The 24,516-nt window shown below is 36.4% G+C and overlaps 1 pseudogene; it reads right to left on the bottom strand.

Annotated features, from left to right (window-relative positions):
- The window catches only part of LOC143245619 (uncharacterized), a 30,991-nt pseudogene extending 13,472 nt beyond the window's left edge, over positions 1-17,519 (bottom strand).
- Between the last annotated feature and the right edge of the window lie 6,997 nt (positions 17,520-24,516).

The raw sequence follows: 24,516 nt of genomic DNA, 5'->3' as shown, positions 1-24,516 counted from the left end.
TTACAAAGCTAATAACCCACAATCTTCTCATTTATTCTAGGTTGACGCTTATTGGAGATTTCGAACTCTTGCTTGAAGACATCGATGTAATTCTGACGTTTGAAGATGGACTAAATAATAGTTGAAAACTGCAAAGAACTTCAACAAAGATTATATGAACAAAACATTACTGTTTCTTTGTTATTATAAACGTGTTTTTATTGTTATTTCTGGAAGACCTGCCTTGCGGGATTTCGAGTTATAACTTACTTGTGCAAGCAGTTTCTAGATATATTCCAGAACGATCCCAGAGGTCAAGTAGAGGGATTGGACTAGGAACAAAATAGGTGTCTTTTCCATCTGGAAACATCACGTGATCTATATGATACAAAGCACAGTTGGAGTGACCTTTACGAACATTCGGTGAGTATAACACTGATCGACAGATGAATTCCTTTTCCGAACTGCACATCAGTAGACAGTTTTCCTTGTTGTGAACCTAATGGAAATGTTTCGAAGTGTAAGTACAAACACAGGGTTTTCTATCCAGAGATTAGTTATAATCTGAATAAGACTTCCCCAAGTGCAATAGATGGAAATATTTGAAAAATCTCGTGCATGTTATAGTAATCCATTATAAAATGTGTAAATAAGATTAGATTAGCATAAGGATTAGTGGTCAGTTTTTTTTAAATATTGTTAAAATCATCCAATAATTAAATTTAGTTTATAAACATTTATGGTTCTCAAGTGGATACTTCTGGCACTTTTCTGTTGTTTGGTGTTCTCAACCAATAATCTAATAATTGTTAACCCTCATTAATATCAGTGAGATGATTTATTTACCAAATAATGATATCTAATTATTGTTAACCCTCATTAATATCAGTTAGATTATTTATTTACCAAATAATGATATCTAATTATTGTTAACCCTCATTAATATCAGTTAGATGATTTATTTACCAAATAATGATATCTAATAATTGTTAACCCTCATTAATATCAGTTAGATGCTTTATTTACAAAATAATGATATCTAATAATTGTTAACCCTCATTAATATCAGTTATATGCTTTATTTACCAAATAATGATATCTAATTATTGTTAACCCTCATTAATATCGGTTAGATGATTTATTTACCAAATAATGATATCTAATAATTGTTAACCCTCATTAATATCAGTGAGATGATTTATTTACCAAATAATGATATCTAATTATTGTTAACCCTCATTAATATCAGTTAGATGATTTATTTACCAAATAATGATATCTAATAATTAATTGTTAACCCTCATTAATATCAGTGAGATGATTTATTTACCAAATAATAATATCTAATAATTGTTAACCCTCATTAATATCAGTTAGATGATTTATTTACCAAATAATGATAATAGTAATTTTAAACAAAATTGCATCAATCAATATAATTTTAAAATGTTTTACAGTAATAACTAGAATTTACTGAATACCTTTTCAATGTTTGGTTAGGTTCTATAAACTAAAACCATTGAATAGTACTATATCAAAACCATGTTAAATATTTGTTTGGGCGGTTGTGATTTATAACTTCAATGAACTATACTGTGATTTCTCTTGCCTTCATGCTACACTAATGAAGTACCACGATTTAATAAGGGTTTAGTCAAAGGATTACACCTCAATAAGGATTTACCTGTAGGAATGGTCTACATGTCAGGACATTACACCTCAATATAGATTTACCTCTAAGAATGATTGACAAACCAGGACATAACACCTCAATAAGGATTTACCTGTAGGAATGATTGACACACGAGCAAATAACACCTCAATAAAGATTTACCTGTAAGAGTGTTTGATAAATCAGGGCATTACGTCTGAATAGGGGTTTAATACCCGTAGAAGTAACAGAATAGGGGTGAGGTATATATGTGACTAAACAGTGATATAAATAATATACTTAGTGATATGATTTAAACTTAGAGATAATCAGAATCAATACTTTACTGGTAGCTGAAAGCAATACTTAGTGATATGATTTAAACTTAGAGATAATCAGAATCAATACTTTACTGGTAGCTGAGAGCAATCTTGGTCCTAAATTATAATTATATTATCCAAATAACAAGACAGAAGCTCTTCCATGAGACGTTGTTAAAAATCTGCAAACTAAGATCCATGAAAGAAAGACATGACTGTTTTGGATCCACAAAAGTAAATCCCGTGGATCTCTCATTTCACAAGCTTGAGTAAATAATTTTAGAGTCTTAGAAACACTGCTTTCAAGAATCCATTAGTACACAAATAAACAAAAAGTTATATGTTATCATACCGGTAAACCAATGTGAGAAACTGAAATACCACAACGAAACGAGCTAGAGACATGGGTTTCAAAGAGGTTTGACGGTATTCAACAATAATATATAGAACACTAATTACAAACACATTGTTAAACTATTGTTGCTAAAGAATTCTGGTAAAGAGAAACAGATGGGAGAAAATGTTGTGTTTAAGTTACCATAACAACGGGTCTTCCACCTTGTTGACATTCTTGGTAATGTAAAGAGAAATGGATAAATCACAGTAGAAGAGGCCTGAGAACCAGAGTACCTTAGAAATGTGCACTGCTCTGAAGTGTTGGGACTGAGCGACGAGAGTAACAATGAGTCCTGTAATCTTCAGCAACATTTTAACTCACCTTGACAACAAGGAGCATTACGGATTAACAAAGCGGATATTGCAATGGTAACACTGAGTTCCTGTTTTAACAGGAGGACAATATTTAGTAGGGAGAGGAAATATTTAAAAAATATATCACAGGAAAAATTAACAGTTTAAATAACAAAACTTCCAACAGAAACAAGAGAAGATGACATAACGTAAAGAAAACATTTCGACAAAGCTGGGAAAACAGACGATTAAAGAAAAATTAAAATTGAAAACTAAGAAAGCAGATAATATAAATGATATAAAACCATATATATTTAGGAATAACTTGTAAATAAATAAAGACAAATATTAGATATCCAAATATTATAAGTAAAGTTAACTTCACAGTATTTCATACGACATCCAATTGATCCAATTGGTGGGGCGTTTGAGTTTTTTTCACAAATAAAAGTTACTTTTTACTTATTTGTTGTTTTTTTGGACATGAGTGCAGATTAATGTACATGAAACTTTACATGTGGTCATTTTAGGTTTCTGCAACAGATGACTACTCCGACAAATATCGGAGTATATTCGTAGTGGTATATTAGCTATTTCAATAAGGAACCTGTGCAAAAGAGCGTTTCGATATTGTGTCCAGGAATTGGGTCAAAAGGCCATCTGAAGAGGTCACCTGTTTTAACCAGTCCCATCACTACTTAGTAGAGTTTTTTTTCTGTTAGTCAGTCAGTTATCATTACAACCACGCTACATAAGGGACAGTTAACGTTGTAATTTATACTGTCATGAAACCGAACACTTTCTGGAGACGTGAGGATGTACATCTCGTCTATAGATGGATACTTACAACAAATCCTATAATCTAGTCCTAGTGCTAAAGTTTATCAATTGTCTATAGTGGATTACTTATCGCAACTCCTATCATCTTGTCCTAGTGTTAATGGAACTGTGTAACATTTGACTTGATAATGAATATCGTGGTAGGAAACAACCGAACTTTGTTGTGATTATCGAATTACTTGCAAGGCGAGGTTCAATGTTAAACATTCACAGATTTTTGTCTTTGTGTTTAAAATGCTCTGAATAAGCGCATTTACAAAACAAAACAAAACAAAACCAATAAAAACCTTCAACTTTCGAGACGATTTACAAGATACTTAACCAATATTTACCATAAATTATGATCAAAAGTTTCACATCAACGATACAAAGTTACTTTACCAAAAGCTCTTTGTCTGAGTAGTAATAAAGGCCTACGAAGCGTGCCAAAGATGATTGAGGAAGATCGACTTGTAAGAAACTGTAACTTCTTCCTTCTCTATTGCATGTCTCTTCAGCTGTGTATTTCAAAAGCAAATTGGTCAAATTATCGGTTGTCTAAATACAACAAAATGTGATATACGATTTTAGCTAAATTGTAACCCTACTAGATTTGTTTTTATTTAAAAAGATAAACAAAACAATAAAACTGGTAAGAGCACATCTTCCAAATAATGAATAAAAAAAGAGGACTCTTTAAAAGAACCATTTTATATTTACTTAAGGATCTAATCTCAGAAATATTGTTCAGTTTAGTTGTGATAACGGTAAATTAATTTTTACCATCAAACATACACCACATAATTTGACTACAACATAATTTGTGTTTTTCTGAAGAAGTGTAAACAGGAATCAAGTGGGATTCAACACTCGATTTTGAAAACTTAGCCAATCAAAATGCTGCTGACAACTCCTAATCTTTGCCTTTAAATCACGTCGATTGTAACTTGAGATTTCTATGCCTAAATAGTTAATTTTCATGAGAACGTTTAAAGTCATAGATCCTGACGTCTTTGTTTCAAATCTGTCATGGAAGAAGCGGAAAGTAAACGCGTATGGTAAACCATAAGGGCCAAATCGAATTGATCTAAATCGTAGCCAATCATCTTATAGATTTCAATCACATGATGCAAATCAAAATTTGGACAACGAGGACATAACGAGTTGACTCGATGCGTTCTGGGACTTCTGCAATGAAACGTTATTGTTCTGTGGGCTATCAATCATGGGGCCATAACGCATTGATTCAACGTGTAGTCGAAATTGTCTCCATTTCTTAATTGAAAACCACGTTATCATTGGCTTTTCTGCTTTGAATAATACGTTATTACCCTGCTGGCTATCAATCGCAGCTCCTTTAATAAAGGTTTTGCTTTGCTTTAAAAAAAAATTATGCCAAACGAATCTACAGTTACTGAATCAGCCAATAAAAATATCTGTATCAAAACGTTGCCTCTTAAACAGTTTGAAGTTTTCTAGATATCCAGTGTTTTTTATGTATTAATTTGTATTTAATATCAACAGTTTTGGTATTCGTAATTATTTCTTAAATCGGATCTCTTCTTCCCGGTAGTTCAACGGCCTTATAACGCGAAAGACTGAGCTTCGATACCCACGTTAGGTACAGCACAAATACCTCATTCTGTGAGTTTGTGATTTACAACAAACAAACAACCTTTAGTTCAAGTTTTTGTTTGTTTGTTTTTAAATTTCGCGCAAAGCTACACAATAGCTATCCGCGCTAGTCTTCCCTAATTTAGCACAATAAGACTGGAGGGAAGACAGCTAGTCATCACCACCCACCGCCAAATCTTGAACTACTCTTTTGCCAAATAATAGTGGGATTGACCGTCACATTATAATGTCCCCTCGGCTGAAAGGGCGAGCATGTTTGGTGGACCGGGATTAAAACCCGCTACCCTCAGATTACGAGTCGAATGCCTTAACTCACCTGGCCATGTTGGGCCTTTCAAGTTTTTTTTTACGAAATCCCAAGCGGAATTTTTGAGGTTATCTTACGGATACGGAAAATAAGTTTATTTTCAAATAAACACTTTGATGAAACGGGACATGGACAAAGTCTCATCAGGTTTGGTAGAAAAAGGACAACGTCTCAACCAAACATTTTTATATGGTCTTACTGATTATTATTATTTATTACATTTTTGAAAATATCTTGAAAGTTTATTTGTTCGCAATTTTAGAATGCTTTTATTTTCAAGATTAGAACTTAACTATGTCAGGAAAATTACTTCAAAGAAGTGTTTCTTTCCGAGTGATTAATCGAATGAGGAAGGTAATTTGGTAATTATATCTTGTATTTTGATGAGAAATTACATATTTTCGGCACTTTGTTACATAAAATTGACGTTTCATTACAATTTGTTTTGTTTTTGAATTTCGCACAAAGCTACTCGAGGGCTATCTGTGCTAGCCGTCCCTAATTTTGCAGTGTAAGACTAGATGGAAGGCAGCTAGTCATTACCACCCACCGCTACCTCTCGGAATACTCTTTTACCAACGAATGTTGAGATTGACCGTCACATTGTAACGCCCCCACGGCTGGGAGGGCGAGCATGTTTGGCGCGACGCGGGCACGAACAATTGTCAAACACATTTTTCAGTCGAGTGTATGTGTATGTTTTCTAAGAGCAAATCCACATCGGGCTATCTGCTGTGTCAACCGAGGGAAATCGAACCCCTAATTTTTGCGTTGTAAATCCGAAGGCTTACCACTGTCCCAGCGGGGGACATTTATTGTCGATTAAAAGAGGAGACGTTAGAGAACAAACGAGGACAATCTTCTTTTAAATTAAAGTAGAATTTTGTCTAATATTTTGCCAAGTTTGAGTTTTTTTCACGTCGAATTTAGTAAACTTATCTGCTGTCTCCTAGCGGAAGGAATGTGGAACAGATATAATTGTTTGTTTGTTTTTTAATTTCATGCAAAGCTTCACGAGGAATATCAGCGCTAGCTGTCCCTAATTTAGAGTGTAAAACTAGAGGGAAGGCAGCTAGTCATCACCACCCACTGTTAACTCTTGGGCTACTCTTTTACCAACGAATGGTGGGATTAACCATCACATTATAACGCTCCCACGGCTGAAAGGGCGAGCATATTTGGTGTGATGGGGATTCGAAATCGAGACACTCGGATTATGAGTTGAGTGCCTTAACCACCTGGCCATGCCGGGCCCAGATGCAATTATTAAGAAGTTAATACAGCTGGTTAAGATGTCCCTAAACATGTAACGGAATAAAAACTACAACATTGTTAATAAATTAACTGCCAGTAAATATTTTGACGAAACAATTGTCAAAAGCAGTAAAAAAATTAGTTTTACTGTTGATGGTTATTATGTTTATGCGTTACAGATAGATTTAAACATTAAATTACTTAAAATTATCTTAAACGATTTTAAATACAATAATTTCAAATAAATGATCTCGTAGAAGTTTTATAAACTTAACTAAATTCAAAGATTTTGTTCACGTTAACCTTAATAAATATTCCAATGCAGGAGAGATTTGTTTGGTTTGGTTTGTTTTGCATTTCACGTAAAGCTACACAAGGGCTACCTGCGCTAACCGTCCCTAATTTAGCAGTGTAAGACTAGAGAGAAGGCCATCCACCGCCAATTCTTGGGCTACTCTTTTACCAGCGAATAGTGGGATTGACTATCACATTATAACGCTCCCATGGCTGAAAGAGCGAGCATGTTTGGTGGAACGGGGGATTCGAACCTGTGACCCTCGGATTACAAATCGAGTGTCTTAACCACCTGGCCATGCCGGACCGAGAGTTTTGTTTGGTCAGGGGCTGTTGAATTCACCAAACCTTGGAGTCCAAAGAAGATTTTTGTCAATTTTGAGCAATAAAAAAATTGTTTGTTTATTTTTGTTTAAACAAACTACTCGAAGACTATATGTGATAACTGTCTCTAATTTAGAGATCAAACCATACAGGGAATGCAACTAGTCAACACCATCCACAGTCAATTTCTGGCTTCTCTTCTTCAAAGAAAATTGGTATTTACCGTCAAATTATAAAACCGCACGGCTGAAAGGGCTTGCATTTTCGGTGACAGGGTTGAAACTCTTAGCTTGCGATTTGAGCGACCTTGGTCCGGCATGGCCAAGCGTGTTAAGGCGTTCGACTCGTAATCTGAGGTTCGCGGGTTCGAATCCCCATCGCGCCAAACATGCTCGCCATTTCAGCCTTGGGGGCGTTATAACATGACAGTCAACCCCACTATTCGTTGGTAAAAGAGTAGCCCAAGAGTTGGCGATGGGTGGTGATGACTAGCTGCCTTTCCTCTAGTCTTACGCCGCTAAATTAGGGACGACTAGCGCAAATAGCCCTCGTGTATCTTTGCGCGAAATTCAAAAGCAAAAGAGCTTTCTTACTACCAGGCCATTCTTATAAATTACTAACTACAAGAATGCGCAATGAGCTTTATGTGCTGCCCACGACTGTACCTCTGAGTCACCAGCAAACATACTATTACACATGTTTTATTAAAGAGTTTCACTTTGAGTTGGGTGTGGCCTAGAAGTTATCATATCAAAACGGTGAATCCACAAATTTGTTATTCGCAATTCCTTGTCGCAAAAACGCGCAGAGCACTCTTAGATTGTGAGTGCGTTACAAGAGTAAAGGACAATTCCCAGTATTCGATGAACATCTCTAAAATTGATTAAGGATACTGTCAAAGAGATATTCAGTTCAAATTAGGGACGGTCATGCGCAGTTGACCCTCGTATAGCTTTAAGCAAAATTTCGAATCAAAAAATAAATAAACATAAAGGTTCAGATTTAAACACCGACAGTTGGTGAAACAAAAGATTAGAAATCGGTAGAACAAATATTAACGATAAATATCATATTGCCTCTGACAATAACAAATATTTTGAGGAAACTCCTTTAGACTTATGATACATACACAGAAATTAATCTACATCCTTACGTCGTAAACAAAAGTTTTCAAAGTATTCAACTCCCGGTTGCTCTAGCATCTTCACAACGACCCCTGGTGAGCGCCGGTCGTATTCGCTGAGATGACATTTGAGCTTTATGTGGTTGAACTCCACTGAGCGACACACAAATCGCTCTTCGTTCAGGCAAGCTTCAAGACAGGAGCTCTTGTTTGCCGTGTAAAGAATAACGTTATCCATCCCGGGTATAATGGTGTTAGGAACCTTCTCGAAAGTCCACAACCGGTTGCATACCCTTTCTGAAACCGACGATTTTAAAATAGAATAACGAATCTTATTATGAAGTTTCGAAAATAATTTTAAATAACGAATGTGAAAAACACAGAAACGTTATTATTGTTAATTATATTTTGATAATACATAAATTCTATTGAGTATGTTATTAATATCTATATTAGTTGTCTACTAACCATGTATTCTTCCATGTAGTCATAAAGTTGAAAGTCATGCAACAAAAACCCATTACAAATAATAACATATTCAAAGAAAAATTTAACTGAGCAGCCAACAACTGTTCAGTGTTCACTCAACAAGGTAGCTCAAAGAAAGTACCTTTTAAATATCATACCATCTACCAAGAACCAATTCTTTTAAATACCGTACACCAGAAAGTTTGTAATATATACCATTAACCAATGACCAGTTCCTTTAAATACCGTCTACCAGAAACTATTTAATATATACAATTCACCAATGACCAATTCCTTTAAATACCGTCTACCAGAAGCTATTTAATATATACCATTTAAATGCCGTCTACTAGAAACTATTTAATATGTATAACATATACCAATTCCTTTAAATACCATCTACCAGGAACTGTTTAACATTATACCATACACAGTGGTACCTCGGTTCTCAAACGACTTCCTTCTCGAACAATTCGGTTTTCGAACATATAGTTTGAGAAAAAAATGTCTCGGTTGTCGAACATAATCTTGGTTCCCGAACCAAGCTGTCGTGGCCCTAACCCCCAAATAACACGACTGATGACCCGAACGACCCTTCGACCATTTTCGGCCCACGCCAAGCTTGTCCAAAACGTTTTACCCGTACCTGTCGCTCAGTCCACACATCCGCTAAAATCTGCTGTGAACGTTTTCTTTTTGTTTGTTGTTGTTGTTGTTTTTTTTCTAAATATTCTGATTAAATAAGCCACCATGGGATCAAAGAAGGATAATTAAAGCAGCAAACCAAAAAGAAAAGTTGTTAGAGCCACAAGAGAGGTGAAAAAAATTCTCATAGCGAAGTATGACAGTGGTGTTCGCGTGTCTGACCTTGCTACACAGTTTGGTATGGTGAAGTCTACAGTCTGCACCATACTGAAAAATAAAGAGGTCATCAAAGGAGCTGATGTTGCAAAAGGAGTGACAGTGCTTACAAAACAAAGATCACAAACAATGGAAGAGGTAGAAAAACTGTTGTTGATTTGGGTAAACGAAAAACAGTTAGCTGGTGATAGCATTTCTGAGAAAGTAAAGCAGTTGCATGCTGACCACCTGAAAAACATCCCTGGAATGAGTGCTGATACAAGTGATGCTTTTAAGGCTAGTAGGGGTGGTTTGAAAAATTTAGGAAGAGAAGTGGTATACATAGTGTGGTGAGACATGGGGAGGGTGCCAGTTCTAACAAAGACGCTGCTGATAAAGTTGTTAGGGAATTTAAGGACTATGTAGAAGTTGAGGGTTTTATTCTCCAACAAGTGTTCAACTGTGATGAGACAGGCCTCTTTTGGAAGAAAATGCTAAAGAGGACCAACATCATCAAGGAGGAGAGGTCACTGCTAGGACATAGGCAATGAAGAACAGGCTAACTCTATTGTTATGTAGTAATACAAGTGGGGACTTAAAACTTAAGCCTTTGCTTGTGTACCATTCTGAGAACCCGAGGGTTTTTAAGAAAAATAATGTCCTGAAAAGTAAACTAAATGTCATGTGGAGGGCTAATAGTAAAGCATGGGTAACTAGGCAATTTTTTATGGAGTTGGGTCCATGAAATGTTTGCCCCAAGTGTAAAGAATTACCTCACGGAAAAAAAGTTGCCACTTCTTGTGATGGACAATGCACCTGCTCACCCACCAGGCTTGTAAGAAGGATTGTTGGAAGAGTACAGTTTCATTACGGTGAAGCTTTTGCCCTCTAACACGACTCCTCTCATTCAGCCCATGAACCAGCAGGTCATATCAAACTTTAAGAAATTCTACATCAAAGCACTGTTTCAAAGGTGCTTTGAAATGACCTCTGACACAGAGTTAAACCTCAGAGAGTTCCGGAAAAATCACTTTAATATCTTTCTTTGCTTGAGAATCATAGACAAAGCCTGGAGGGAAGTGTCTTTGAGGACCATGAACTCAGCCTGGAAGAAATTGTGGCCAGACTCAGTAGCAGATAAAGACTTTGAAGGCATTGAGGCTAAGCCTGTTGTCAAGGATATTGTCTCACTAGGCAAGTATATGGGCTTGAATGTGAGTGGTGATGATGTGGAGGAGTTGGTGGAAGACCACAACACTGAACTCACCACGGAAGAACTCCAAGACCTTCAGAAGGAGCAGCAACAGAAGACAACTGAGGAAGTGTCGTCAGATGAGGAGGAGAGAAGAGAGGATTTCCTAGTTCACTAATCAAGTAAATGTGTGGAAAATGGGGAGAGTTACAAAGTTTTGTGGAAAAATTTCACCCTGACAAAGCTGTAGCAAACCGCAGCATAAACCTTTTCAATGACAATACCATACCTTACTTCAGAAACATCTTTAAAATGCAGGCAGAAACAAGCGTTATCAGACAAGTTTTTAGTGAAAAATAGGTCCAGTGAGTCTTAAGCAGGTTGTAGCGGTGCAAAGAGACAGAAAAGATAAAGAACCCCAGGAGAGTTACCTGACGTTTTTGTGGAAGGTGACTCTCCTTCCAAACAATAATAACCCTCCTACTCTCCACGTTCCTCACCACCTTTCACTTACGCCATCAGCTCTCCTCAGCACAGATAAATTTTCATTTATTGTTTTTTTATTGAGTTTATAGTTTTTGTGGTTGACATGTAAGTATTATTATACAGGTATAAATAAGCAATATTTTTACTTAAAATGCTTCATAATGTGTAATTTTTGGAGGTCTGTAACGGATTAATTTAATTTACAGTATTTCTTATGGGAAAATTGATTCGGTTTTCGAACAGCCTTCTGGAACGGATTAAGTTCGAGAACCGAGGTACCACTGTACTGCACATTCATCCGATATCGCAAAATGTCACATACATTCGTGTGACAACATGAGATATACTAAATAGGATATTCATTTGATATCATAACAATTAATAAAGACGGGTTCAGTGGATTATTGTCTACCATTAGAGTGAAGGTTATGAAGTTGAAATATTCAACCATACACATTAATACCCACATCAGCCGTCTTTAAAATACATTTTTACTTCGAGTAGGTTTCTGGTCATCATAAATATACAACTGTTCCTTCTGGTCATCTTGAATATAGAACAGTTCCTTCTGGTCATATTGAATATACAACAGTTCCTTCTGGTCATCTCGAATATACAACAGTTCCTTCTGGTCATCTCGAATATACTACAGTTCCTTCTGGTCATCTCGAATATACAACAGTTCCTTCTGGTCATCTCGAATATACAACAGTTCCTTCTGGTCATCTCGAATATACTACAGTTCCTTCTAGTCATCTCGAATATACAACAGTTTCTTGAATGAGGATATTTATTTCTCCTCACAGTTCAAGAAGTTTATTCTTGTAAATTTAGGGAGAAATAAACAGTTCAAATTATCTATTCTGTTTTTGGTGTAACAATACCGCATTGATCTATTCAGTTATTTAAAAAAAAAAGCTTTGCATATTACGTCCTCAGAATAGAAAGTACGGTTGGTTATTTTTTAACATACCTGATCTAATATCGACCTTTGTAAAGTAATAAGTGTTGATACTACGTTGTGGAAGAGCCGTTGGTTTTCCAGATGTGGTCTTATTTTGTAAGATACAAGTGGTATCCTGTACAGGAGCTAAAGGATTGACCACAAAACTAAAACTAGCGGCTACACAGTCCATTTCTATCCTGCACCAGCTCTGACATTCGTACAGGGAAATGTTGCGGGTTGAAAAATACGTTGTTCCTGGGAAATCTATGTTGGTTGATTTTTCAAAAGTAATTCTCCCTGAAAGATAAACAAAAAAATCACTTTAAAAACAATAGAGTTATCTTGTATTTTACTTTCATTTCAATGTGTTACTCACAAATAAAATCGCATAGCAAATAATATTATGATAAATGAAATATTTTTTTTCTATTCATAAATATAGTGTTAAACTTGGGACTTAGGACGTTTTATTATTAAAGAATTAAGTTAATCGTTGTATTTTTGTATTTCTTAACTTCCATACCAAACGAAGGATACCGATTTTCTATTGAAATAGTGTTACTTCCCACTGTTCACAAACTAATTCTAAATTTGTGTTTTATATCTTTATATTTATGGCAGACTTCTAAATTTGTACTTTATATTTATGGCAAAATATTATTTCTAAATTTGTACTTTATATTTATGGCAAAGCGTTACTTCCAAATTTGAAATTTATGGCAAAATGTTACTTCTAAATTTGTACTTTATATTGATGGTAAAATATTACTTCTAAATTTGTACTTTATATTTATAGCAAAACGTTACTTCCAAATTTGAAATTTATATTTATGGCAAATTGTTACTTCTAAATGTGTGCTTTATATGTATGGCAAAGACGTCAACACTGTCTGCCGCTTCCCGAAGTTTGAACTACGGACCTGAGAGAAATCAACCAGTTAGAGCACCTACAATCCATTCTAAGGAACTGACTGCAACTCTTATAATGCACTTAAACTCAAAGTGCATCTAATATTTTATAGTATCGCACAGATTCCAACTGGGCCTGCCAGTTGCGATATTCTAAATTGTTTGGACTATATATGATGTTCTCACCACGGGTATCAAAACCCTTTTTTGGACGTAAGTATGTAGACTCAGCGCTGAGAGTGAGGGGGAAGGGGCATTCTATATCTACAGCTTTATCATAAAGTTAACCCTCGCTGTCCTCACTTTAAAAACAACAGAGTTATCCTGTATTTTACTTTCATTTCAACGTGTTACTCACATAAGTAGAAAAACTCACATTAGTTTATGCTAGTGTTCGTTCTTGTGTTCTGCATATTGTAATTAGTAAGAAAGCTATATTTTTGAACCAAATTATGCTGAATGTTTCAGTACAAAAAACTGAGTTAATTGTAATTTAGCGCCATCTAACGGAAAATATACTTTAATATACTAACTTAGTTTCATTTGGTATGTTTCGATTCACCAGTTCATTTATATGTTTGTTTGTTTGTTTTATCGTTACGCAAAATGCTACACAATGGGTTATTTGTGCTCTGTTTACCGTGGTTATCAAACACCGATATTTAGTTATAAGTCATCGGACTTTCCGCTAAGCCACCAGCTCACTAATGGCTGGCCCGGGACGACCAGGTTGGGTTATGGTGTTCGACTCGTAATCCGAGGGTCGCGGGTTCGAATCCCCGTTGAACCAAACATGCTCGCCCTTTCAGCCGTGGGAGCGTTATAATGTGACAGACAAAGCTATGTTTGTTTTGTTTTTTGTTTGTTTTTTTGAATTTCGCACAAAGCTACTCGAGGGTTATCTGTGCTAGCCGTCCCTAATTTAGTAGTATAAGACTAGAGGGAAGGCAACTAGTCATCACCACCCACCGCCAACTCTTGGGCTACCCTTTTACCAACGAATAGTGGGATTGACCGTCACGTTATAACGCCCCCACGGCTGAAAGGGCGAGCATGTTTGGCGCGACAGGGATGCGAACCCGCGACCCTCAGATTACGAGTCGAACGCCTTAACACGCTTGGCCATGCCGGGCCATACTCCAAAGAGAAGGAAAGAACTCGGCCCGGCCAGCTAATTGGTAACTATTAACGGTAAACGTTTCCATCAAAGCTATAAGTTTGATTAACAGTTCTGTCAACAACTTTAAGTTCGTTCCTTTAAATAGCTCACTGGATCACTTGTTGACCATGTCTTTTTTTTTGTCTTTTTTTTTTTGCACACCTAAGGTGTTTTTGATTAGATTTGTTTTAGCGCCAATCCACCAATAAATTATCTGTGCTTTGTCCGTCACGGAGAATCGAACCCAGATATTTTGTTTTGTATATTCGTAAACTTACCGCTGGTTCACTAGTGAATTGGTAAGAAAATAGTAAGACGGCACTAGGCCCCCCCCCCGCTAGTACAGCGGTAAGTCTACGGATTTACAACACTAAAATAAGGAGGGTTAGATTCCAGTTGGTGGCGTTAACAGATAGCCTGATGTGGCTTTGCTATAAGAAAAACACACACAAGACACTAGTTTGGCCCAGCATGGCCCAGATCTGAGGATCGCGGGTTCGCATCCCCGTCGCGCCAAACATGCTCGCCCTTTTAACCGTGGGAGCGTTATAATGTACGATCAATCCCACTATTCGTTGGTAAAAAGAGTAGCCCAAGAGTTGGCAGTGGATAGTGATGACTAGCTGCCTTCCCTCTAGTCTTACACTGCTAAATTTAGGACGGCTAGCACGGATAGCCCTGGAGTAGCTTAGCGCGAAATTCATAAACAAAAAACAAACAAACAGACACTAGTTTAATACATCTTTGATAACAAAAATTGAATGTTATTCATGTAAACAATAGTAAGGTAAACTACTATATACTTACCTTGAATTAAAATGCTTGTTGCCATAGTTACGATAAAGACACCGACAATTTTGATAATCCATGATGTCGCCATTTCTCGCAGGCTGAAACGAGAATTACTGGAACAAATTATTAAAACTTAAGGGACCCTTTTAAAAAATACGAATATAAGTGTTCTGAACAACAACATTCATAAATTAGCATACGTTTACGCGCTTATTTATCAGTAAACAACCACGAGTAATTATCAGAACTGAATTTTGAGTCCAAATCTAGTTTTAGTTGACTATGGTTATCCAAGAATCGCTCCTAAGTATGAATTTTCTCACTTGAGCCCCCCAAGTGGCTCAGCGGTATGTTTGCGGACTTACAACGCTAAAAACCGGGTTTCGATACCCGTGGTGGGCAGAGCACAGATAGCTCATTGTGTAGCTTAATTCAAAACATTAACAACTGTCTCACTTGATATTAACAACTCTGTATATATATATATATATATATATGTCCGGTGGTAACATGGGCGGCGAAACCGGTAAGCACTCGGGCACGTGCCCCAACTTTTATCCTGATAGTAAAGTGTCCCTTTGAATGAAAGTTACTCTTTTCACACAAGTATGGAAGTTAACAATTACAATCTTATGTGGAAAACAAATCTCTCCTACGATTTGGATTTCAGAAATAACCGAATTTATTATCTTTAATATATTATTGGATAATAGTGGTCATGCCCACTCTTCCCCTATACCAATTTATGTCTGTGCCACTAGCTACAAGGGGGAATCCTCAATAGTCGCGGCACTTGATATTCTTTTAGGCAGGATTAGAGTAAGTTAATCTATAAGTTTTTAAAAATCTGATTAGCTATATTTTTCTGCGCCAGCAATACCAAGCGTGGGGCGTGCGTGTGCCCGATTCTATTTTATTACGCGCTAGAATCTTTACTAACCTACCCTCAAACTGAATTTCTTTTAGGCAGTATTAGAGTAAATTAATCTATGAAATCTTGGGTGTGGTCAAATACATCAATCGAAAGTGTCTGACTTCCTGAGTTCAAAACTGTAATTGGATCTCAAATCAGTCAAGAGATGACGGAGCTCTAAACTAAAGATTTGTACTTGATAAACTCAAGGTCGTTCTATGAGCCGTTGTATCGCAGCTGAAAGTTCTTTTAGACCGTGGGAATTCATTGTTTTCAACTGTCTTTTTATTTCTCCAAACAAGCTGCTAGAAGTGAAGTTACAAGTATATCTCGCAAAAGTACATATCATTTAGGTGTAATTAGATCAGCTGTTGGCTTTTAGAAAGAAAGAAACCATGTTCCTTTTAACTTCGTGAGAACACCAGAAGTATCCCAGCTATGTAATAAAACATTTTCTGCGCAGCCATCTGGAATATTATCATTAACAGTTGGCCAAACTGAGAGAAAACGGAAGTGAAAAAAACAGCATTGTTGCTCATCTGTATTTAAGGTGGAGCCGGAAGAAAGATTTATGAAGATGTTGGGGTTTATTGTTGTTGTTGTTTGTTTACGTTTAGGCAACCAAACAGTATTCTATGAATCTCATACAATTAATGCCTTTGGAAAATTACTGTCACATACAATAGAAAGTCCTCAAACAGTTGTAGAGACAGCAAGTTGTTGTTCTTGTTTGTTTATTGAATTTCGCGCATAGCTACACGAGGGTTATCTCCGCTAGGCGTTCCTAATTTAGAAGTGTTAAACTAGAGGGAAGACAGCTATTCATCACCACCCACCGTCAACTCTTGAGCTACTCTTTTACCAACGAACAGTGGGATTGAACATGACATTATAACGTCCCCGCGGCTGGAAAAGGCGAACATGTTTGGTGTGATGGTAATTCGAACTCGCGACCCTCAGATTACTCGTCGAGTGCCCTAAAACCTGGCCATACCGGGACCATTTGCTATTCATTTAGCACTCAACCGGGCCCGGCATGGCCAAGCGTGTTAAGGCGTTCGACACGTAATCCGAGGGTCGCGGGTTCGAATCCCGGTCGCACCAAACATTCTCGCCCTTTCAGCCATGGGGGCGTTATAATGTGACGATCAATCCCACTACTCGTTGGTAAAAAAGTAGACCAAAAGTTGGCGGTGGGTGGTGATGACTAGCTGCCTTTCCTCTAGTCTTACATCTCTAAATTAGGGACGGCTAGCGCAAATAGCTCTCGATTAGCTTTGCGCGAAATTCAAAACAAACAAACAAGCACTCAACTACACAATGTGCTATTTACACTATATCTACCAAAGGGAAGCGTACCCCTTGCTTTAGTTTTTATAAATCGGGAAGCTTACCAGAGTGAGTGGAACTGGGGTCATAATATGTATAAGAAATGTAAATACGTTTTAAACAGTGAATACCAGACTAATTAATGTTAACGTTCAACATTACCCCTCTCTAGATTTCTTTGTCTTATCTTTTCAAAAGTTACTTACCTGTCTGTATATTCTCTTTTTTGTACATCAAGTTTCGTTTTGCTTCTATTATTAGTTATCTCGTAGTGTTTTAGTTTATCCTTAACGTGTTAAAACACACGTTTGTGTTACAAGCACATGTTAGTATTAAAACACGTGTTAGTGTTATAAGCACATGTTAGTATCAAAACACGTTAATATCAAAACACGTGCTGGTGTTAAAACACACGTTGGTGTTACAAGCACATGTTAGTATTAAAACACGTGTTAGTGTTACAAGCACATGTTAGTATTAAAACACGTGTTAGTGTTACAAGCACATGTTAGTATTAAAACACGTGTTAGTGTTACAAGCACATGTTAGTATTAAAACACGTGTTAGTGTTACAAGCACATTTTAGTATTGAAACACGTGTTAGTGTTGTTACAAGCACTTGTTACTGTTAAAACACATGTTAGTGTTACAAGCACATGTTAGTATCAAAAAACGTTAGTATTAAAACACGTGTTAGTGTTAAAACACACGTTAGTTTTACAAGCACTTGTTGGTGTTAAAACATGTTTGTGTTACAAGCCCATGTTAGTATTAAAACACATATTAATGTTACAAGCACATTGTTTGGGTTGTCTTTTTACTTGCCAAGTGAACACGTGTTTATATATGAATTGAAATATATGTACTTTTGATGTTACTATTTATTATTCTAAATTTCAGCTGACGAGTCGCCTAAAATTAGTAAAGGTAGAGTCCAGTTTTGTTGTTTCGATTTTATATTGTCCAGGGTTACAAATGAAGGGTAGAATTCCCTGAAGTCTGAATAACTCGGTAGCAAGTGTTGGGGCCTGGCATGGCCTAGCGCGTTAAGGCGTGCGCTTCGTAATCTGAGGGTCGCGGGTTCGCGCCCGAGTCGCGACAAACATGCTCGCCCTCCCAGCCGTGGGGGCGTTATAATGTGACGGTCAATCCAACTATTCGTTGGTAAAAGAGTAGCCCAAGAGTTGGCGGTGGGTGGTGATGACTAGCTGCCTTCCCTCTAGTCTTACACTACTAAATTAGGGACGGCTAGCACAGATAGCCCTCGAGTAGCTTTGTGCGAAATTCCAAAACAAACAAACAAACAAAAGCAAGTGTTGACTGGAATGATAAATTGAGTTTCGTGTTTATTTTTAACATCTATTAGTGTTCTAAGTACAAGAGGACAACAAAAGTGGTCTATTCTCACTTGTCTTGACTAAAAACTTTTTATGAGTCGAAACGTGAAAACTCGTGTTCTTCAGACCGAAAATAGGAATTGCGTGGTACTTAATTTTGTGTGTGTGCGATTGTTCGTATTTTAATTTCGCGCAAAGCTGCACGAGGGCTACCTGCACTAGCGGACCCTGTTATTATTAGGTCATTCTATTGATTGGGAATACTAAACAATATAGAATATTGAGAATAATTTATTGTGTGGACTTTTTTAGAAAGATGGTTGGTTCGTTACAAAATTTTATCCATCTCTTGCCAATAGACCTAGTCAACACTACCTCGCATAGGTAAATAGACTTATTATTAAAGATAAACGAACAGATGGTGCTATACGGTAATTAAATAATGGTCAAAAAAGAATTTGATGTGAATATTCTGCAAAGTTTAGTCCAGATAAAAATGCCTCGATCGTCCCTTCTTTATATTAAAAGCGCAATCTGTCTCTCTTATTTTCATTGATAAACTTGTTGTGAAACGAATATACATAATAACACTTAGTATTAAACAAAATAAAAAATTATCACTTAACCTGTTTGTTTTGAATTTCGCGCAAAGCTACACGAGGGCTATCTGCGCTAGCCGTCCCTAATTTAGCGGTGAAAGACTAGACAGAAAGCAGCTAGTCATCACCACCCACCATCAACTCTTGGGCTACTCTTTTACCAACGAATAGTAGGATTGATCGTCACGTTATAATGCCCCCATGGCTGAAAGGGCGAGCATGTTTGGTGAGACGTGGCGGAGGAAGCACTTTGAATTTTTTGAACTGTGTTTTCCGTTTTCTTATCAAAATAAGTCTAGTTAGTAGAAACGCTGGTAACTGCAGGCCACCTTACGTTTTGGGGTTGTTTCATCGATTGTTATGTTGTGATTTGTCTGTTCTTTGAAGAAAACCACTTTATTACTTTGCAATTAAAAAGAATGGAGTCCTTAGTGCTGATATTAACGCCAGTGTTTCCTGGGAGCACTTGTTTTTAATACCGGACCTTATGAATAGAGTATTATCATCACATATTGTAATAGATGTTTAGGGGTAACAACATAACCATGTAGTTTAAATCATGAGCTGTATACAAGGTGAATTTTGATGACTTTCATTGGCTGATAGTATCAAGGATGGGTGTGTGACTTCGATGTTTAACTTGAAACATGTGAACTTTACAAATCTTATCAGAGTTCTCTGTAACCAACGCCTTTCTATCACTAGTGGTTGTAATCGTTTTTTCTTATCATCCTCCAATATTGAACCATTATCAAAATTACGGCTTTCAATAATTAGAATCAGTGTTAACACTGATATTCGATACTACATAAACTTGTTTTATGGCATCTATTATTCCAATCGTTTTACACCAAAACTTTACGAATTGTTGTACTTTCCCTAGTTGGACCTTCGTGAGAACACCATAATGGACCAGTCATGAAGTGTTAAACTCCCAGATAACTAATCCTTAACAAATGCGAAGTATCAAAGTCCCGGATAACTAAGCCTTAACCGTTGTCAAGTATCAAAGTCATAAGTAACTAATCCTTAACCAATGTCAAGTATCAAAGTCCTAGGTAACTAATCCTTAACCAATGTCAAGTATCAAAGTATACAGTAACTAATCCTTAACCAATGTCAAGTATCAAAGTCCTAGGTAACTAATCCTTAACCAATGTCAAGTATCAAAGTCCTAGGTAACTAATCCTTAACCAATGTCAAGTATCAAAGACCTAGATAACTAATCCTTAACCAATGTCAAGTATCAAAGTCCTAGATAACTAATCCTTAACCAATGTGAAATATTAAAGTCCTAGGTAACTTTGTTTGTTTATTTAGAATCAAGCAAAAAGCTACGCTATTGGTATCTGTGCTCTGTCCACCAAGGGTGTCGAAACCCAGTTTTCAGCAGTATGAGTCCGCAGATATACCGCTGAGCCACTGGGATCTCCTAGGTTACTAATCCTAATGAAACGTGGAGCAGTAAGAGTCCGAAATGCGAAACAGAAAAAATTTTATTTACTAATTCACGACACATGTGAAGCACTAGTTATAAGTACTTCATTCGAGACACACGTGAAACACTAGTTACAAGTACTTCATTCGAGACACACGTGAAACACTAGTTATAAGTACTTCATTTGAGACACACGTGAAGCACTAGTTATAAGTACTACATTCGAGACACATGTAAAGCACTAGTTATAAGTACTTCATTCGCGACACACGTGAAGCACTAGTTATAAGTACTTCATTCGCGACACACGTGAAACACTAGTTATAAGTACTTCATTCGCGACACACGTGAAGCACTAGTTATAAGTAGTTCATTCGCGATACACGTGAAGCACTAGTTATAAGAACTTCATTCGCGACACACGTGAAACACTAGTTATAAGTACTTCATTCGCGACACACGTGAAGCACTAGTTATAAGTACTTCATTCGCGACACACGTGAAGCACTAGTTTTAAGTACTTCATTCGCGACACACGTGAAGCAGCAAAAGGTTTAATTATGTTGTTCACAACACATGTGACGTACTAAATTTGTTAATACATTTCTATTTTCTCTAAATAAAAAAAAACCAAAAGATAGACCCAGTTTTCAACAAAGTAAATGTCTTACCAGCCTTCAGGGTTAATTCTTGATATTTCAAAGCTCAGTATTGCGGTCCTTACGAATTTTAACAGTCTGGCATTGATCTCCACAAAATCCACCTTGAAAGCTAAATACCTCGGTCCTTGTGAGTTTTGACGCTCGGTGTTCGAACCAAATGTTTCGTACTCTGTGAGATTGGCTTTTAGGCCCAGAACGAACTTTGTTTAAACAAATTTAACGGGAAGAGAGTTCAATGACATCATTTGTTACCTAGGCTGTTTTGCTACAGCTTTGTCCTTTCAAGCATGTGAAAAACTTCTTTTAAATAAGTTGACAGGCGTAAATCTTTCAAGCAGAAAATTATTATATGCTCCCTCACGTTAACCTGCCTCGTTCTCTGAGTCAGGCGTTTAAATAAGAAATTTTGCTAAAGTACGTTAGAAAACGGTAAATCCCTCTCACCACTTTATGTTGTTTTTATAAGACCTAAGCGCGTTTGTGTTGTTGTTTAAACTTCTTGCTCAAAGTTGTCTGTTCAAGTGACTTCCAAAAGACTGAACTCAGAAAAGCATCCATCGTGACAATAAAGTTGAATAATATATTTAATGTTCAGTCTTGATAGAAAAATATAAAGTGAATGTTAGGTAAAATACAAGTGATAAACAAGTACTCGGTTTGAAGAATACGCATAATAAAGTAACGTGAAATTAAGCCTATTTGACCAAACAAAATTATGTTCGTATCACATGTTTAAGTCTAACATTACTGAATGTGAAAAAAATAGCCTATCTCATTAAAATAAATCGAATTTAACTTTAAATTGAGATCTCTATAAACAAATTATAACATAAAATTTGTTATTTTAATTAATTATGAAACCATTTCAGCTCCATTTGGAACTAAGAGAATTTAACTTTAAGTTTTTCGTTTCGTGTTACCCACCAAGCTACTTAGTGGATTACACCATGTAACAAATATTATACTTTTTATTGTTCCTGGGCAGAAAGTGTTATTTTCCAATCGCTTATGCCTAAAGTAAATGGAAAAGACCTATTTTTCTCTTCAAACTTTGCTTTTGTCACCTGGGAGCGTATAACGAAAGCTTGATGGGAGACTATATTTGGGGACTGATACGTGAAAGTGATTTACATTAGAGTCGTAAATTTCGAAAAATTATTCACTTCTAAACATTTTTGTACAACTTTAGTATAAATACATGTAAATCTTGATTCATATGTTGTTTTATTCAGACCTTATGTAAATGAAAATGTGCAAATTTGTCCGTTTTTTACATATAAAACAGGTTAATTTATAAATTTCATTATTCAGGTCACAAAAGCAAAGTTTGAAGGAATAATGGCGATTTTCCGTACTTTTACAACACAAGCAATTAAGAAATAACACATACTATCCAGGAACAAAATTTGTGTTACATACTGTCACAGACACTGTGCCAATCTAGGATATCGTGCGCTGATTTTTAGAGTTATAAGCCTTTAGGCTTACTGCTGGGCCACAAGGGATATTTAACCATAAGTATCAAAATTCAAAACTTATATTGACTAAACTGTATTAAGTTATCAGTTGTAAAGCCTCGATACCAGTGATTTATAACACAAATTATAAAATACAAAATTTGGTTCCCATGTAAACACAGTTGTGTTAGGCTACGGATCGAAATGTCCGAGATTCGAGACATGAAACTGCTAAACAACGCATTCCATATGTGCAGCTGTGTAAAAGATGTAAAAGTAATGGTTAATCCTATCTTGGAACTGGGTTATTTCCTTGGGGCGGAATCTCTTCTATGGTTAGTAGTTCAAAATGAGGAAGCAGTTATTCCAGAACTCTAGAGGTCAGGCTTGACCGCTCAGCCAATATGTGTGCACAAAATATGCTCAGGTTCAAAATTTACATGAAATTTTAATGACGTGACATGACGTCAAAGACACCGGAAGGTTGCTATCCGCTTCCGTTTTGCCTCTTTAAACCAAAACAAATTTTTGTGAGCAAATAAAGTGAGACAAAATCTTTCCCTCCTCTGTGTTTTTTGTGTTTATAGATTCGTAACTCACAAGTGTTAAAAAAGTTTCTCAAATTATTCCAAGAGTCGTTTCTAAAACAGCAACAGTCAAAACAAACAGAATTAAATTGCATTTTTAAATATTTACATGTATACAAAACGTATTTTACCTATTTACAGGTTTAACATACAGCTAGGTGATAAGAACAACAACAAATAATTAATCTGAGTGGTTTTAGATATGATTATTCGCTATAAGTGAAAATAAAACTAAGAGAAGACAGTTAATGGTATGATATTTCTATAGTCAGACGCTCGACTCGTAATCCGAGGATCTCAGGTTCGAATTCCGTCATACTAAACATGCTTGGCTATTCAGCCCTGAGGGAGTTATAAGGTTGCGGTCAATCCTACTATCGGTTGGTAAAAAAGTAGCCCAAGAGTTGACGGTGGGTGGTGATAATTAGCTGCCTTCCCTCTTGTCTTGCACTGCTAAATTAGGGACGGATAGTGCAGATAGCCCTTGTGTAGCTTTCGCGAAATTCAAAAGCTAACAAACAAATATAGTCATGCCAGCTGTGACACAAATGACGCATGACCAAAAAGGAACGATTTATACGACTCGCAGCTTTATTGAAAATAGAGTTTTTGTTGTTACTCCATAAGTCATGTCGTATACAATGTGTTTGAAGATACAACGTGCTAAGATATGTTTGATCACAGTGGTTTCAGTGACATGATCCAGGGAGAAATACTATCACAGTCACATTTAACTGTCCGTATCGTGTTTGTGATAACGACTCTCGAAATCTATCTCCTCTCAAAAATCACGCCTGCATTGTCTGTTACTGTACGGATATATTGTTATGAACAATGACATATAAGATAATACATATATATATGTGTGTGTGTGTGTAATATCAGACTAATGCAAACAAAAGAAAAGGAAAGAAAATATAGTCTCAAAAATAATTTTGAACATCACTGTTCTACACACGGTATCCCTAACTGTTCATAATTCCTATGTCTGTCTGTTCGAAGAAAT

The sequence above is a fragment of the Tachypleus tridentatus genome, chromosome 2 (genome assembly GCF_004210375.1).
Source record: "Tachypleus tridentatus isolate NWPU-2018 chromosome 2, ASM421037v1, whole genome shotgun sequence".
NCBI lineage: Eukaryota > Metazoa > Arthropoda > Merostomata > Xiphosura > Limulidae > Tachypleus > Tachypleus tridentatus.
Note: the sequence above shows the minus strand (reverse complement) of the source record. Positions and strands in the feature narration are given on the sequence as shown.